General features: G+C 44.7%; 1 protein-coding gene across 1 annotated transcript in view; it reads right to left on the bottom strand.

Annotated features, from left to right (window-relative positions):
* The window catches only part of PAK3 (p21 (RAC1) activated kinase 3), a 127,975-nt gene extending 113,281 nt beyond the window's left edge, over nucleotides 1-14,694 (bottom strand). Inside the window, exon 1 of the mRNA XM_032702438.1 lies at nucleotides 14,592-14,694. The gene's annotated coding sequence lies outside the window, so the exon portion shown is untranslated. The remainder of the gene's footprint in view (nucleotides 1-14,591) is intronic.
* Between the last annotated feature and the right edge of the window lie 2,871 nt (nucleotides 14,695-17,565).

The raw sequence follows: 17,565 nt of genomic DNA, 5'->3' as shown, positions 1-17,565 counted from the left end.
CTATGTTACATCTGAAAAAGGGCAAATGAACAAGTTCCAACTTTCTAGTGCCGGTTCCTGGTTAACTGTGAAGCTTTGATTCCCAGCTGGGACATCACACCAAGCAGCAGCGGCAAGTTTAGGGAGATGGAGAGAAGGTTGGTTTTCCAAAATCTTTGTGTAACACTGATATCTCATCATCTTAAAATACTTACCTAGGAACCAATTGCCTTGGTCAGTTTAGATCAAGTCAGAGATACAAAAATAATCGTGATGAAAGCTGAGCCAATGTCAGCATCCAGTGTCTCCAAGAGCCATCCTTGTCCTCTGGCCTCCCCAGCTGCCCTTCTCATAACAAGGGGAACAGAAGACAACCACAAGCAGCTACCAACAGAACAAATGGAATATGCTGTGGCAGTAAGTTAACTCAGCTTGAAGGAAACAATATTGGGCATTCCAAAAGCAAATAATTACACTCTCCCTAACTAAAGTTGTCACTCTAGAGGGTCTTGCACAGAAGAATCAAGACTTGCCCACTGCAGTCCTGCCATCTCTGAACATGTCTATCTTCACAATTTATTTTTAACTTCTTTGGACACAAACTTTCCCTTCCTGTTGTTTATAGAAATGTATAAATGGGGCCTTCTTGAAGATGGAGACTTCCAGGCTGTGATAAAGGCTTGGAAAGCTGTCTAGCACTGCTGCAGTCTCTCCAAGAGTTTCTGTGTCCTTTGCAGAAATGTTATTTCACAACTTTTCAAAGGACCTCAATAGATTTTGACAGATATCCCTACACCTCATGTAAGCACCAGCATGTTAACCAAACTATTTTTCCTATCCAGTCAACAAAGAAAAACATAAGGAACACAGCACTGACATGTGCAGACACCAACTCTTCATTTCTAACAGTAGTCACTTCTGGCCATTTCTGATTTCACTCACTCATCAGAACCTAGTTGTTAGTGTCAACTGTCTTCCAGTGGAGTGGCACATGTTATTTCTAGGAAAGAAACTAAAAACGTATTTCGAAAGTGTTCAATCAACCCTGTCAGTATATCTTGCAAGAGAAGAATCAATTAGGAACACCAGAAATTAACTTTTTTCTGTTTCACACCATGTACTGCTATTAATTATCAGAGTGTACAGGCAACATACAAGCAGAGCAGAATTTTTTGGTCAACCACTGAAAGAGACTGGCATCCCAGATGATAAACATGTCTTTAAGTCCTTTCTGCTGTGCATTTACACAAACACCCCCTGCAGATACTCTTCAGTCCCAGCTTGTGAGAGCTAAAGGTACTGCACACAAGATCTCAGAAGAAGACAACTATTTTGCTTCATGGCACTTTCTGAGGTTTCAGTATTTCAGTGCCTTCCTCAATTAGTTGAAAACAAACCAATTCCAATGTTTTAAAGCATCAGAATCACTCTGAAGCATCATCCACATTTAAATGGGAGTCTTTTCAATCAGCATATGCAAACCCAGTGATTACTGTACTGAGCTGAGATGCAAACACTAGTCCCTGATGTGGGATGAAATTGTCCTGACAGACGAGGGACCTTGAACCTCTCATACCTGGTTCAGTGCTTGCACTAGCCCTGCAGATGGATCTACAGGGCCACATTCACAAGCAGATGCATCCAGGTGCTGAACAACTTCCACGTGGACAGCTGGCAATACAGCAGAGCAGCAGCCCCTGAGCAGCCTGGCAATGTACCTGTGGTCAGTGCCCGACTTTACAAGGATCTGATCATCCTGAGAAATGGAAGAGTAATCAGCAATCTGTAAGCATGTCTTATGTACTCACATCTCCATGTAAGTTCAGCACCTCAGCTGAGAAGAGCCAAAGAGGACATTCTTGTCTGCTTCCCCCTCATCCTGCAGAATGCCACATCTCCCCTTTCTTCACCTGTTTTACACCAGCACTCCACTAAGACAGTTTCTTAAACAAGGATTCTTTTCCATGTGCCAAATGCAGGAGTGGCATGTAAGTAATACCAGAAAGTGAGGGAGATGGATTCTATGATTCTATAACCTAGACTGACTTCTAGAGCAATCTTTCATATCCCAGTGTTCAACTTAGTCCTCCAGATACAAATATTTTCCCCTCTATGCCTGTCTCAGGGACTTCCTTCTAGCTTTTGCAGCAAACAGGACTGGGTTTTAGATTTTCTGAAATACAGATTCACCCAGAAACTTAAGGAGTGCAAATACATGCTGTTAAGATATTACTCTATTTTCTAAAATATATATGTAATATTAGACCCACCTCTGCTGAATTTCACTTGACCTTGGTACAACTTACATGAATACTGACACTAAAAAGAAGCCTTCTCCTCATTGTCTTCATTTAAGGGAAAGAGGTCCAGCTTTGTATTTCCAATGCCTCCAGATTAAGCAAAGGATGGTACTGAAGAACACCTTTGTTGGCTCTGTTGTACTGTCAAGCACTTGAGACAGCGATGGGAAAGAACCAGCATTGTGCAACAATCCCCTTCCACAGTGTAATTAACTCTCATTTTCCCTGGCCCTGCAGTGCTTGCCTCCTTCACCCATAACTGAAAGAAACAACAGAAAGCTCTGGAGGCAAGGGAGGGGACAAAAGCAGCTGCTGAAAGTGGTTCTCCCTGTTGGCTGTACTGCTTACTTAGGTAACTGGCTATTTCTTTTCATCACAGAGGTCACCATAAATAAATTCTGCACACACATCAAGTTGAAATGGAGCAATCAGGAGATTCAGCATCCAAAACCCAAAATTACACTCTCAGTGTATCACTCAACAGCTTGGGCAACCTGTTCCTTTCTCATTCTGCCATAACGTGCTCCTTCACCAGGACACTACGAAAAGCTTCACATCAGCTGAGACCACATTGCTTTACCATGGCCTCATCGTTTCCCCACATCTCAAACACCTTCAGTTCCCCTTATACCTCCACTGTGAGCAGTCTGGGGCCGAATTTGGCACAGCCCTAACACTCCCAGTGCCAATCCAGGCCTGGGGACACAAGGCACAGTATTAGCCCTGCCTCACCTCCTCACCTGTAAAATGGAAGCCAAGATGCTGTTTTCTACAGGAGGCTGCAGGCTGGGTATCAGATCAGGAGCAGCCACTCACCCTGGCAGGGATGGAGCAGGACACATGCCAGTTGTGAGCTTTGTGTGCTCTGCCTCTTTGGACACCACCAACCCAGGCAGCAGGGCAGAAGGACCTGGCTTGCTGACTACCAGTTGAACTATCCTGACTTGTACCTGATGGGCACTTGATAATGAGCAATCTAAGTACTCACATGCTGAACAGAAGGAGGAATTGCTTTCTAATTAGAGCCCTGGACACCAAAAGAACCATATAGCTAATAAGCACAAACAGAATCATCATTAGAGGAGACTTTATTAGGTACTTACAACTGAGATTGTAGTCATTTGTCCTGACAATAAACTTGGGCAAAACTGATGAGTGGTGTCCTTTAAACCTCAACTGGTTTAATTAGGCTAGTTGAGGATATTTGATATCCCATCCCTTTAGCCTCTCTAAAAATAATCCTGTTGTATGTCCTATTTATTAATTTTGATTTATATCAAGACAGTCTTCTGTTTCTCTAAGGGGCATTTACAAAAGTTAAAATGCAGAGCCAGCCAATAAATCCATCCAGTACCTAATGAAATGACCTTCCAAGGAAGTAAAACCCCATCACCCTGAAAAGCCAGAGAAGCCTTTGTTGGATTTGCTGAAGGTAACTATAGCTTGAAAGATGGCATCTCTGCCTAAGAGGTTGGAAAAAGTGGTGGCTATCATGTTTGAGTGTATTATTAAAAGTGACAGTTATCTCTGTATGCTTACAATTGCAACTTCTGATTTCCTAGACTATAACAAATGCACCACTGCTGTTCTGGATGGCCTAGCATTAATAAAGCAAACCAATTCTGAATGCCCAAGGCCGGGACCTCAGGGACAGCAGATGGTGCCCAGGATACCCATTCTCACATTAGCATAAGAATAGTATGGAGCGGGTCACAGATTGCCTTTAAGCAAGCTTTCAGTTGTCCACACAGTCTCTGCTTCCTACCAAATGAGACAACAGCATTGTTTGGGATTTTTAATTTAGGTAATCGGGGCTTCATTACATAAAATGTATTTCACAAGTCAAACAATAAAGAAATCCCTCTCCTTTGTAACAACTTGCACTCGATAAGCACCTTATTCAAACTTTGCACACACAACAGAAGGAAATGAACAGCCTTTGTTCATATGCATTAAAACACTTTAGACAAACAACATAAGAGTTCTTAAAATTAGAGCTTTTTTTTTTATTTAAATTGCTTCTAATTTTGTGTGCAATCAATTGTAGCTGTAATTACTTGTAAGCACAAATGGTATATTCATTGATATCCAACTTGACTCTCTCATTGAGAACCAGAAGAAATCCCAAATAGAAAATTGGAAATTGTGCCTCAAATTCTTTAAAAAGAGTATGAAATCCACATGCTTACCTGGATTCAAAATTAAGACTGTCCTGATCTAAAAAGAGGCAAAACTTCACCCCATTCCTAATTTAAGCCTCGGAGTTAAGTAAAAAGCACCCAAGGTCTGGACTCTCCAGAGAGAAGTCCAGATCAAGACACAGGATAACATATGCAAACTTTCACAAGATATTTTGCCCTTTCTGGGACCCATAGGTAAGCTCCACTTTAACTAAGATGTCTCACAGAATGTGAGACATCAATAATGAACATAGCCTTTGTGCTTAAGTGTCTGTCTTCTTGGTTGGATTAATGCAGATTTCTGAATTAATTAATTAATAATTAATTTCTGAAAAAATGCTCTGCAGTCCTTTTATAGTTCACACTTTGTGCCTCTTGGACAGGGATGCTAAGCTCAGTTTCTTTCCTGGCCGGTTATTAACCATCAAGAGAATGTTTCAACTCCACTCATCACATGCATCAGGCAAATCAAATCTGGAAAAACCTACAAGAAGAAGTCAGTTTATGGAAAAACAGGAAGCACATTAACTGAGAGATGACCTACTACCTCACAAGCTCTCTGCATGAAACATACAGAAAGGCAGAGCTCATTTCATTTTTTTTCTTCATCCGAGAAACATGAAGAAAAAAAGGGGGTGTTATTTCCACTCCCAAACCGAAGGGATTAAAGAGGGGCTAAAACAATCCACACAGGTATCATGTGCCCAGATCCCTCTTCCTCATCATTGCACTTACTCTAGGAAATAGTAATCATGACTTCACCTGCTTAGATCCCTCTTGATATCCCCATGACGGGAACTTCTGAAGTAAAGACTGGTATTAAAAATCTGCAGGGTGTCCAGTAGATGGTTAACCTCACTCCAAGTCAAAAGTGCAAAGCTCTAGGGATGACAGTGCCATGGATTCACTAGAATGGATCTTGGCAGGCTCAACAAGCCCTCAGCTTCCCAAGCTGTTCTCCAAAACAAGGCTGACAAAGAGCTAGCAAAGGCAAGTCACTCCACACCACAGGCACACCCCAGATTCCAGACATGGGTGATGGTAAGGCAGCTGAGAGTTACAGATTTACATACAACACAAACTGGCACAAGGAACAGACGAAAATCTTTTGTTGATGTTGCTGTTCTTGTTTCTCATGTAACACAGTTTTCATTCCCTAAAGCCAATGTACTAATTGCCAACTGAAAATAAGTCATTTTATCATCTTACTTGAATAAATACCAATAGTTCTTGAGCTTGACTGGAAAATTCAAGAAGCCATATCTGGACAGTGAAAGCAAATGACTATTTCTGTATCTTGCTCAGCACATTTCCTTCTGTATGAACTGCATGAAAATTATGAATTCTCTAGAAACACAATGGAATTAGGGAAAGCTTTTGAATAAAGCTTTTGGGTCACAAGGTCACTGGACTCCACTGAATTATGAGGGTCCTTTCCTGGCTAAGGAGTTCAGAAGGTGGCTGAGGATTTTGTAGTTGACAGATGAAATATGTTAAAACAAAAAGGACAGGGACTGAAAGCTCGTTCCCTATGTAGTTATAAGCAGAGCTGTTTAGGGCTTATTTTTCAGAACTGTTGAGTTTCAAGAATTTCAATTTTCATTGGACTTCCTTCCAATCAGATACTTCTGGGGATGGAAGTTCTAAAACTTGTACCAAATGAGAATTTACAACCTTGCCACAGGAACATGGCCCACTGGAAAGACTCTCTACTCAATACCCAGCATTGTTCAATAGAGAGAAAATGTAAATCTAGCAGCATTTCTTGACACCACCTTTGGGGAAAGAACCTTCCACTGTTGCAGATGTCTCCTTCTAAGTGATTCCAGAAGGTGAGCAGATGCAGAGAGGTGGTAACACTTGCTAGAGGGGAAATGTCATCTCCTCCTGTCAGTGCTAAGGCTTCTCACACTCGTCACAGAGTGAGAATGAGTGATGGAAAGAAGACAAACACAAACATTACAGTAAAACACCAGGTAAAGATATTATGCTGCTTTTCTGGTGGATATTTACAGCCAGAGAGTTGGGATATGTCTGTAAAAGTAGTATTTTTAAATTATCTCTAATATCTAATTTATTCTTCTCAGATTCTGTTAAGCAGCCAACTTGGGGTGTTCTACAGAAAAAACCCACACTGTAGCTATAGCACTGCAGGCAACTGCTGAATGTTCTGTAAAAACATAAACAGTTTCTTGCCTGCAAATCTGCTCTCCATCATACTTCTCATCTTTCACTGCTCAGTTCCCAAGATACCAGAATTTCCTTAGTTCTGTGGTTACCTAGAATTTTCTCATGGAAACAAGCACCAAACACATCATGAAGAAAACAAACAATAGGCAAAAATCCCCTAAAAACAACCCTTCAGCTTATTATTACCTTATTCTTCCTGTGTAGGCTCAGAGCCAAAGATATTCCAGCCACTGCTGAGGAGATCAGTGGTAAAAGTCATTAGCTGTTAGCAGAGGAAAAATCTTAAAATAAACAGTTCTTCAAGGTATAATTTTTCCCCTGATAAAAATTAAAGAAGGGCAAAGCCAAGAGACCGCTCCATCTCCCCCCTTCATTAATTAATAATATAAGCACTAACCTGAAAATGAAAATGGATGGTTTCTTTAAGCCTATGGGAAAACTCCAGAAAACAGGCAAAAGGCTCCTGTCCCATTTGTCACATGGTTGCCACGATCTGCGGGTGGTGTGGCAGAAACGAAATCCCACACTGTGACGAAACCTCCTGTCATCTGTCGTGGCATGTGCCCCTCCCAGAGCACTCTGTGGTGAACAAGGGCCTGGGCTGGCACTGCTCTGAAGTGCCTTTCTGAATTTGAAAGAGGAGGATATTCCATTTCAGTCCTTGCAACTGTTAAGGATATCCAGTGAAATGGTAGTTAAAGACCTGTCAGCCCAAAATGTGCTGCACTTACGGAGCTTTTATAAGATTTGCCTCTAGCTGTCTTTGCAAAGACTGAGGATAATACATAGTGTGTTACAGAGACCTAAAACAGGTAAATAAAACTAATTTTCTATCTGGGAGAGGCAAAGTGCAGGGAGGTTAAGGAACAATCCAGCCTCTCACAGCCAAGCAATGGGAGAATCAGGGACAGAATCCAAATAAGCTGATACAGTCCTGTGACCTCAGCACCGAAGGGGTATCTTCCTGTACTTATGACCCTCTTTCTCAGATAAGTTTGTCCAATGTGTACTCCAAAGAGTGACCATGCTGGTCTGGGAGTCCCAGCTGCAGGAGCTTGTGCAGATGAGGAGAGAAGGTTCCTTCAGTAACAGTCTCTCCAGAGCTGCTTCTGGAGGTCAGCAATCTTATTGCCTTGTTTGGTTTTGGGCTCTTCCTGACTTTTCATTTAATCTGGAGGATTTGATTCACTGTTTCTCAGCAATAAACTGTTTTCCTTAGAAGGGCTAATCAAACTTTTATGAGGCCCCTGAGCAATGGAAAAACTGATGAGATACATTAAAGATTAGGTGTGGAGTAAAACTGAAGATCAGGGCAAACATTCCTATTGAGTTCAATGGAATTAGATTGGGATTTCCATGCATATCTTTTCCTGCTGCTCTAATCCATCTTTTTATGTATTTGTATAACTACCTCAGCACCCCGAAAGAGGGAACTGGTAACCTCTCCCATACTTTACTTAGCTTCTCTATGGATATCACTATCACCAGGAAAAAAACAGGATTCTCTGGCTGCCTGCAGTGCACCCTCACATCGGTGCTTCATGGGGCTTAAGAACTACCACTTCCACTAAGAAGTGGGCAGATACAAGCAATTAAGAAATGTTTTCTGCCTGAAGCATTGGTAACTAAAACCTAGAACTCATCGACCCGGCAGTCATCCAGACAATGAACTTAACAAGACTCAAGAAGGGATTAGAAATGCAGACAAATATGGTCCACCAAAGAATTCTGGCATGGTAGCACCCAGAACATGTCCATGTTAATCCTTCCTGTACCACTGCTCCAATCATAGACTCACAGATTGGTTTGTGTTGGAAGGGACCTTAAAGGTCATCCAGTTCCAACCCTCCGTGCATGGGCAGGGACATCTTACACTAGACAAGGCTGCTCCAAGCCCCATCCAACCTGGCCTTGAACACTTCAGGGAAGGGGCAGCCACAGTTTCTCTGGGCAACCTGTGCCAGGGCCTCACCACCCTACATGTTATGAACTCCTTAACCTGGCAGAAAGGCTGCAGTGCCACAGCCTCTGCCCTGCCTGGTCAGACCTGTGCTGTACAGGCACCCACAGGGGGGATGAACAGGATGTTTTTGATGGCTAGAGCTGGGAGGTGGGCAAGGAAGAGAGGCTGTCCTGCAGATAGGCAGGAGTGACCACGTGGCTGGGAAATAGCTCTCAGTGATGTTAAGCTGATGGTGCAGACCTGAATCACCCAACTGAATACTTACATACTCAGCAATACTTGCTTTCTTACTCCCCAAAACCTTCAGCAAAGATGCTGCAGCCTTCCTAGGTAGCCTATTTCAGAATTTAGTATCACTACTGCTGGAAAGCATCCTTAAATTTATAATGATAAACTTCTGAAAAACATATTAATCTGTGTGCTGGTCTGTGAAGGCAAGAAAACGAGCTGCAATGTGGGGAAAGGGACAGCAAGTCCTGGGCCACCCAAGACAAGTCATATCAGGCTAGAACAGCACAGTAGGTGACCTTCAGACCTACTCTAATACGGCAGTTCTTATGCTTCCACACAAATAAAGCGTTCACACCAACTGCCAGACAGCAGGTCAGTTTTTCCAGCTGATCCTCTGTCTTATTATGTAAGATATGTTATTTGATATTGCTCTCTGCTAACCCCTGCATAAATTAGCCATTGAGGACTAGAACAGAAATTATCACTGAAAATTCAATCAGCGTTTCACTGATTTTTTTTAATACATCACCGTGTGTAGGTCAAAGTGCATTATCCTGCTTGAGCTTATTGGAAAAGATATCATTAATCAGCTGCATACAATCTAACAACAACAGTAGAGAAAGGAGCAGTGGTCCAGGAGAAGGGTAGGAGGGCAAAAGTTAAACCTGAACTTCTCAACTTCAGCACTCACAAATGGTGTATTTAGGAGAGGACATTATCCATTATTTCACCTACAAAGGTGTTTTTATCTCCTAAATGGTTTCATTTCCGATCTGCTTTGACTGACACATGTTCATAGTATCACAGAATCACAGAATATCCTGAGTTGAAAGGAACCCACAAGGATCATCGAGTCCAACTCCTGGCCCTGCACAGAACACCCCACTAATCACACCATGTGTCTGAGAACATTGTCCAAATCGTTTTTGAACTCTCTCAGGCTTAGTGCTGTGATCACTTCCCTGGGGAGCCTGCTCAAACATCCTCTGGATGAAGAACCTTTCCCTAATATCCCACCTAAACCTCCCCTGGCACAGCTTCATGCTGTTCCAAAGCTCTTGTTCATGAGGCCTAGTGACATGCGAGGCCAGTGCAGGTGATCCATATCTTTCCCTATCCCACAGAAATTTATTAAATACACAGTGTTTGATGCTCATGGTCTCAAGTTGCCTTGCAGAAAATGCTGCCAGCTGATGGTATCCAAGGTTTGAAGTTTGGGAAACTGCTGACACACTGGTTGGGAACAGTGCAGTGTCAGGGAAGGAAATGTCTTAACCATACAAATATGACAGGATGGATTCACTCCAAAATCAAACTAATCCCTTAGGAAAAAACATGCCAACAAATGGGGTTGATGACGTGAAACTGCAAGAGGCTTACGGAAAACCCCACAGGTGGACGAAGACACATCAATTCAGCCCTTCACCCAGTCCTGTAACATGGCCTGCAGTCTGTCACATAATGCTGCATTTGAAGGCAGGATTTAGGAGACAGGTTCATTGCCAGGCTACAGCTGTGCCAATCTTAACTTCACATGAGAGCAAACCACATGAGGATCTTAGTGCACTACATGTGCTCTCACACTACCACTGCCTCCAAAACCCTGTCTGAACAAGGTCTAGTGAGAGAAAAAAAATCAGAAAACAAAAAAACTGTAAGGCTGCCTGCAGTGTGCAGGACCTATAAAAAGGACCTTTTCACATCTCTTCTATCCTCACTTTCTCTCTAATCTACCCATCTCTCTATCTATCTATCTATGCCTACCAAGATGGAACCAGACTCTTCCAAGAGATGTCCAGTGAAAGGTAACAGACACAAACTGAAACACTGGGAATTCTGATTAGATATTATTTTTTTTTCATAAGGATGGTCAAACGCTGAAATTGCACCAGAGAGGTAGTGGGATCTCCATTTTTGGAGATATTTTTTAATTTAACTGAACCAAGCCCTGCTAAAAATTGGTCCTGCTTTGAGCAGCAGGTTGGACTAGATCACCTCCACAGGTCACATCCATCCTAAATTATTCTGTGATTTTTCTTGGGTATATTTGGAAGCATACCTTAAGGCTTTAATAAATATTAATAACTTTCTATAATACTTAAGCTGACCCTCTGCACTGATGAAGAATGGAGACAGGCTGCTGGTGATAAGATGAATAATAATGAATAAGATGGTGATATAAGATGAATAATAGCACTACCCACAAAATACCCCCAACAGTCAGCACCACTCTGGAGAGCTCTACACTCAGAAACCTTCTCCAGTGCACTCAGTGAACACTTCATCCACCATGAAGTGTGTCCAGGGACATGCTATCCATACCCTGCTATGCTCAACAGACTAGGACCCTGTGACTACAGACAACTGGTTCCATAGTGAAACCTTCTAGAACGTGGTGCACTGTAAGAAAGATTACTGGGGAGAAAGATCATAATAAAAAATCCTATAGGATCTCAAAATGCATCTTATTCTATCTGAAGGGCTAAGGCTTCAACTAGGCAATTTTAAGGCACTTGCTTAATCTTAGAGAGCACTGTGAGAGACTGGGAATATTTACATATACTGGAATAGTTATGATCTGATGATTTAAAGTGATATCTATTGATGCCCAAAGGTATTTTTGGGCCCATACTTTCTCCACTGACTGTCTGTTTTCATGTAGTTGTTTGCCAACTACTGACAATCAGGGAACATGAAATCCGGAGGTGTATCAGTGTGTGAGCGTCCACTCCAAAACCTCTGTGAAAATAACCTTCAGGGATGGCAATCAGCCAGAGATGCAGTCTGAAGCCAGCTAAGACACAAATAAATATTCATGGTAGCTAAGGATTTTGTATTTAATACCATTCTGCTAATGCAGATAAATATTCAGATTTCCTTGGCTCCTGGAGAGTAAACCCAGTTTAAAAGAGAAATCCACACAACAGCATTCACATAACATTGCCACTGCTGGGAGGGGTTTGGGGGGAGGTGTTATCTTAATTTTTAAAGACCAAGATGCAATTCGAACATCTACATCAGAAAACAGACACAGAAAGACTCATGCTTCCCTGCAGATCACTGGATCACTGCTGCCTCGTGGCAGAGGGATGGCTCTACCTGTACCATACTGTTCAGCACTGTGCTCTACCTCTACCTTTCAGGACTGTATTTCAGTAGCAGCACCTCTCACTTACCTTGACATCTTTACAATGAACAATATAATTCCAAGTTAATATGTTACTACTTTTACTCCTACCCACTGCTCAGCCTTCTCTGTGCTAAGGCAAATGTTTATGTGGTACAAATCCCAAGCTCACCGTTGAGCGTAACCGACTCTGAAGTGATGATTACCTTCCCGAGACTCAGTTTACACAAAAGATCCACAGTTGAGTTAGGCTTGGCCATGCTATTGCAGCTGTTAACTGTGTTACAGCAGCAGATCTACACGACCACCTAACTAGGTAAAAGCAAGGCTTTCCTCTCCAGTCAACCAAGGAGGAGTTGCATCCTGACCCCACCACAAATTCTAGTCACATCCCAGGTAGAAAGGCAGAAGTTATTCAAAGGGAAGCAGAATCAAAGAAAATTATTTCCCTTCCTCTGCAGATTTACAAGCAAAAGGATAACTGGGTTCCATAGCCCATTATTAAAACTCTTTACAATTAACCACCTGACTCTCACACCCCAGCTGGATGCTACATGAAGCTGTGACTGCAGGACCACTGATAAGTCACTTCACTCTCTCACACATAAGTCAGGAGCCTAATTCACATGATTCAGAACATGAACTTTTAAATTGTTTTCAACACACCTTCAGACTTCGTGGAAGGAAATGAGCAAGATGACAGATGGACCCATTGTTTTTTCTTTTTTTCACAGAACAGTTCTCAGTCTGCATTATCTCACTGCTTTTTAATCCTTCTGTGCCATACCTTCATTTCTAGAAGTCTATGTAGATCAACACTTGCACTTTCTCTTCCCTTGTCATTGTAGTTTCTGTAAAATGTTAAGAAAGGAGGGCAAGTAGCTCCTAAACAACTCTGTCACACTTGTGACTGGACAAAAAGGGGCGAAAGGAAAGGAACTGGAAGTGCAGCCACAAGGCAGCGAGAGGCCAGGGTGCTTTCCCCAGTCTTTTACTGGCCTTGAGTAAATCACTTCCCTTATATGTTGCTATACATTTAAAGTCATATTAAATTGTTCAGGCTTCTGGCAGAACTTCTGAAGTACAAGGCTCAGCTACCAGTATACAGGTTTGAGATATCAAAGCACTCTGGAATTCAAGGTGTTCAGCTCTCTTAGACAACAAACACAAATTTAAAAAGGCAAATTAAGATAAATATAATCAGCACATTTATGATCCCTAGTTAAGAAGTACTTTCAACCTAAGAGCTATTGGAATACCCCTCTCCATTCAGCTTGTCAGCCTCTCTACCTTTTAAAACATATACCAGAGATCACAGCAGTCAATACATTTATTCTCTCAGTTAAGATATACTTATTCTGAACCGAGTCTTTGTATGATCCTGACAATTCTCACTCAAATGAGAATGACTTGAAGACATACAGACCACAAGTTTCACCTTTGTGAAGAAAACTATTTACATGTGGGGGTGCAATAGTTTATTAGAGCAGTTACTTCTTTAAAAGAGTGGAAAAGATGGTATGGTGTTCCAATGGCCAATAAGTCATCCCTGCCAGGACCTCTGTTAGGGATTTTGCTGCAACAAAGTTCTTACAGGATGTCAGTGCTCACTATCTCTGTTGGACAGAGTGTGCCCAGAGTCTGCCAAAAGAGAAAACCTGAAGGCTGCACTGAAGTGACAGTAATAGGGCAGAGGGGAGCTCTGCACCTGACCCAAGGGGAAGGCAGCTAATTTAACCTTCTGTCTTGTTTTAGTAGAAGTCCACAGCGCTCATCCCCATTTCTAGTATTCTAAAATTCACCATTACCAATCTCTTAAACTGCTCAGCCAGTTGATGGTGATCCCTTAAATTAGGGCATCAGATCCAAACTGGGAAGGCTAGACAGGCAGATGGATTATGTCTCCAGCAATAGAAGGAGTCTGAGGATGCAACTGGCTCCAAAGGCGCCCCATTCCAATTAATGTCTTCCTGTGAGTCTGGAAGTGCCTCATGCAAAGACACTCAAAACCATCCCGTTGAACCTCAAGATTAAAAAATAACAAAGGTAAAGTTGGGAAAATGTTTAATATGTGAAAAGCAACTGATCCTAAGATACTGGAATGGGAAGTCACTGAAGGTACACCTGGCATGGGACTGAGCTCATCTTGCCCAAAGGACAAGCAGCCTGTCTCGCCGGTGGCTCACAGGAGGAGCCTGCAGAGCCCTTGGCCTCCCCTCCCCTTCCGCACCCGCCGAGCTCCCGGTGCCCTCCTGCAGCCACAGCCCCGCAGCGCAGCACCGGGTCCCGCAGCATCCAGGCCCAGCGAGCGCCGCCAGGCACATCCCAGAGCCTTTCCCATAGAGCCCATTCTCCCTGGAGCCTCACACTAGCCAGAACCCCCAGCACAGAGGGGAGGGTTCGGGGTGCTTTGAAGGCACAGATTCGGGACCTACCGAAGGGAGCCGGGTACTGACCAACAGCTCGGGGCTGTCCCCGGTGCCCCCCCAGCTGCAGCCGCGCACGGACCCCCGGCCGGGCTTTGTTGCCGGGGCCGTGGGTGCCGGGGCCCGCCGATCCCCTCCGGCCGGGGCAGGGCAGGGCCGTGCCGGCCACGCCAGGTACGAACGCAAAGCACAGACCTTCTCCCTGGCCTCTCCGCGGGGAGGCTGCGCCCGTCCTGCCGGCCGCGGCCACGGCGCCGGCGGGGAGCTGGGTCCGGCCGCGCCGCCTCACCGGCCGCACATCGATGTGCCGCCGGCAGCCTCGCCGCGCTGCTCTCCACCCCCTCCTTCCAGGGGGACAAAAACGGGGGTGGCGGAGGGGGGGAACCTTCCTATTATTATTATTCTAATATATTCTGGGGGCTTGTGGTTCCTGCAGCCAGGCGGAAGTGAACCCGCTTTCGTCCCCCTCCTCCTTCCGCGATGCTCCGGGGCTGGATGCGGGAGGTCCCCGCAGCCCAGGGAGCGCTCCCGGGGCTCCGCTGCCCGCAGCAGCGCCCCGGTCCCTTGGTCCCCTGGGGGTGGGGAGGCGGTGCCGTTCCCGAGAGGCAGAGGTTGCTTTGAAATCAAAAGGGGGGGAATGATTTTCTCCACCGCAGTGAGGGCGGGCTGGCGGAGCTCGGTGCCCGCAGGGAGCGGCGGTGCCCGGTGCGCTCGGTGGCCCCGCTGGAGCCCCGGGCGGGCAGCGCTGGCAGCGGTGCCCTCAGTGACGGGCGGGCACAGCTCGACAGGAAAGGCTGTAAAACGCAGCGAAATGCAAAGGTGTCTGCTGGCTCCGTAGTGACATCCCGTGGTGCGGGGCCACTACTGCCGAAGGCCCCCCGAGCTCCGGCGGAGCAGCCGCGCACCCAGCCCGGAGCAGCGCCGGGGGCATCCTTCAGAGACCCGAATCACCGTCAGTGGCTTGGTTTTAAACCAGCCTTCTGCTCTGTGCTGCTGCAGAGCTGCGCTGCTCTCTGGCACTGTAGGGATTTGTGCCCTACAAAGGTGTTCCAGGGAACATCAGAGCAGCGAGTGCTCAGAGCTGAACAGTGCCACTGGCCCCGTGCCTGCACTGGGGAGCAGAATGAGAGACACCAAATGAACATACAGTTAACTAAGGCTAATGTTAATTTCTTAATTTAGCATGTGCCATCATGTTGAATCAGACTTGCAGAACATCTTCCCCCAGCCAAGAGTCACCGGAGTAGAGATGAGGTGGTGAAACCCTGTCCCTCCCTTAGAGAATTCCCCTATCCACCTCCTCTGTCACACAACACACTGGGATGCTCCAATGGCCTGTGGCAGAAAAGGCAAGAAGAGAAAGACAGTGAAAGAGAGCTGAGCACATGGACCAAAACACCACAACCTGTCCCTAGGCAGGAGGAAAGTTGGAAGTCAGCACTGAACAGGCACAGCTGAGCTAACTGGATTCCAGCTCACAGGGATGCCACTAGTAATGAGGACTCAGTGGCATCAACCTAAAAATGTCTCCACAGCCCCTGGCAAGCTTGGTAAGATCCATGCCACCATGTTTACAAAGATTGCCCAGATCAGAAAGATTAAGGCTAGCCTGGGCAGGCCTGAACACACAGCAACTGAAACTCCTGATAATTGTTTCGGGGCATGCGGATGCGGGTGGTAGATGGATTGGAAAAGATTCTTCTAAACTCCGCTACAGGAGTAACATCAGATGATGCACATGTTCAGAAGAGATGGCTGGGACACTCTTTACTGAGATCTCTGTTGACCCCAGAAGTCACCTGCTCATCATGGTGGAACTTAACCATGCTAAAATTCTGGTGCTGCCCCTTCTTCCTTGTAGAAACAGTGAAATGGTCAATGATGCTGACATCTGTTTTGTCCAGTGGCTCATTTTGGACCTGCCGTTCTGGGCTGTGCAGCTTCATCTCTGTGTTCAGTTTTGTGTTAAACATTTCCTTCCCATCCCAACAGCAACACAGTTGCTTAGTCAGCTGCTGCATCTGTCTCGCAGCCTCAGGATGTCTGCAGCCTCCACACTGCCAGGGGATGGCTGAACAGCCACGTCAGCAGAAATGCCCTCTTCCAGGCAGGACTGGCCAGAAGATTGCACCTCATCCTGAGGAGTGCACACGTGGACACACTGGTGCATAAATTGTGTCTTGCAGCTTAATTACTGGAACTCCCTGTGCTTTGAAATAAACCACAGCTGGTGTTAAAATACAGCAGATGTCTGCTTAGCAAGGGAGAGCAGCCTGGTGCTTTGCTCACCCTGGTTTCTTACTAAGTACAGACTTTGGTCTTCTTTTCTGATATCTAAAGCCCTTCATAATCTTCCACAGCCAGCTCCTGCTGGAGCACTGCAACCATTGACCAAGGGGTTAGACAAGACTGTGGAAGTTTCATCTTTCCCAGGCAGAATTTCTGTACTGTGGAACTTACTTTGCCTCATGGAGATACAAATAACCTAGATCTCAATGCAGTCAGAAGCAAAAGCAAAAATTCTCTCCTCAGCTTCATTTCTTCACACAAAAATATGCAGAGAACGCTAGTACACAGCCCAACAAACCCAAGCCCTATAAAGTAATCAAGCTATTCCTCTTAGTGGCTCGCTGGAAGGAAAGGCAGAGAAGGAAAAAGCATTGTTCTGTTTTAAAATACTTGGGAGGCACACAAGGCCCACAGAGATGGGAACCATCTAAATATATATAAAGACAATCCATCTGTTGTAATCCAGCAGTTTCATAAAACCAATGAAAAAAATTGACAGTTTCATGAAACCACTAAAGCACTGTTGATACTTTCAGGTTTTTTAAATTCGTCTCCAATGTGTATGAATGTAGGAAATCAACCATCTTCTGTCAGATTCCTGAACTACACAGGAAAAGAAAAAGGCTGTGCATGAAGCTGATGCAAACAAATCCATGATGTAAATTAAAGCAAATTGCCATTAACAATCTAACACAAACTATTAGAAATCGCTGTTCACACCCCAAAATACATTTCTGATTTTCATGATATGTCAGCACACACATCCATCACTCCCCTCTTCCATCCCATGGATCTCAAAGCATCTCACAGATGGTGCTTAAATGAAGCCTTACAACACCTCCAGTCTTTCTCCACAGGGAACACCGAGAGGCACAGGGAT

The sequence above is a fragment of the Chiroxiphia lanceolata genome, chromosome 14 (assembly GCF_009829145.1).
Source record: "Chiroxiphia lanceolata isolate bChiLan1 chromosome 14, bChiLan1.pri, whole genome shotgun sequence".
Lineage (NCBI taxonomy): Eukaryota > Metazoa > Chordata > Aves > Passeriformes > Pipridae > Chiroxiphia > Chiroxiphia lanceolata.
Note: the sequence above shows the minus strand (reverse complement) of the source record. Positions and strands in the feature narration are given on the sequence as shown.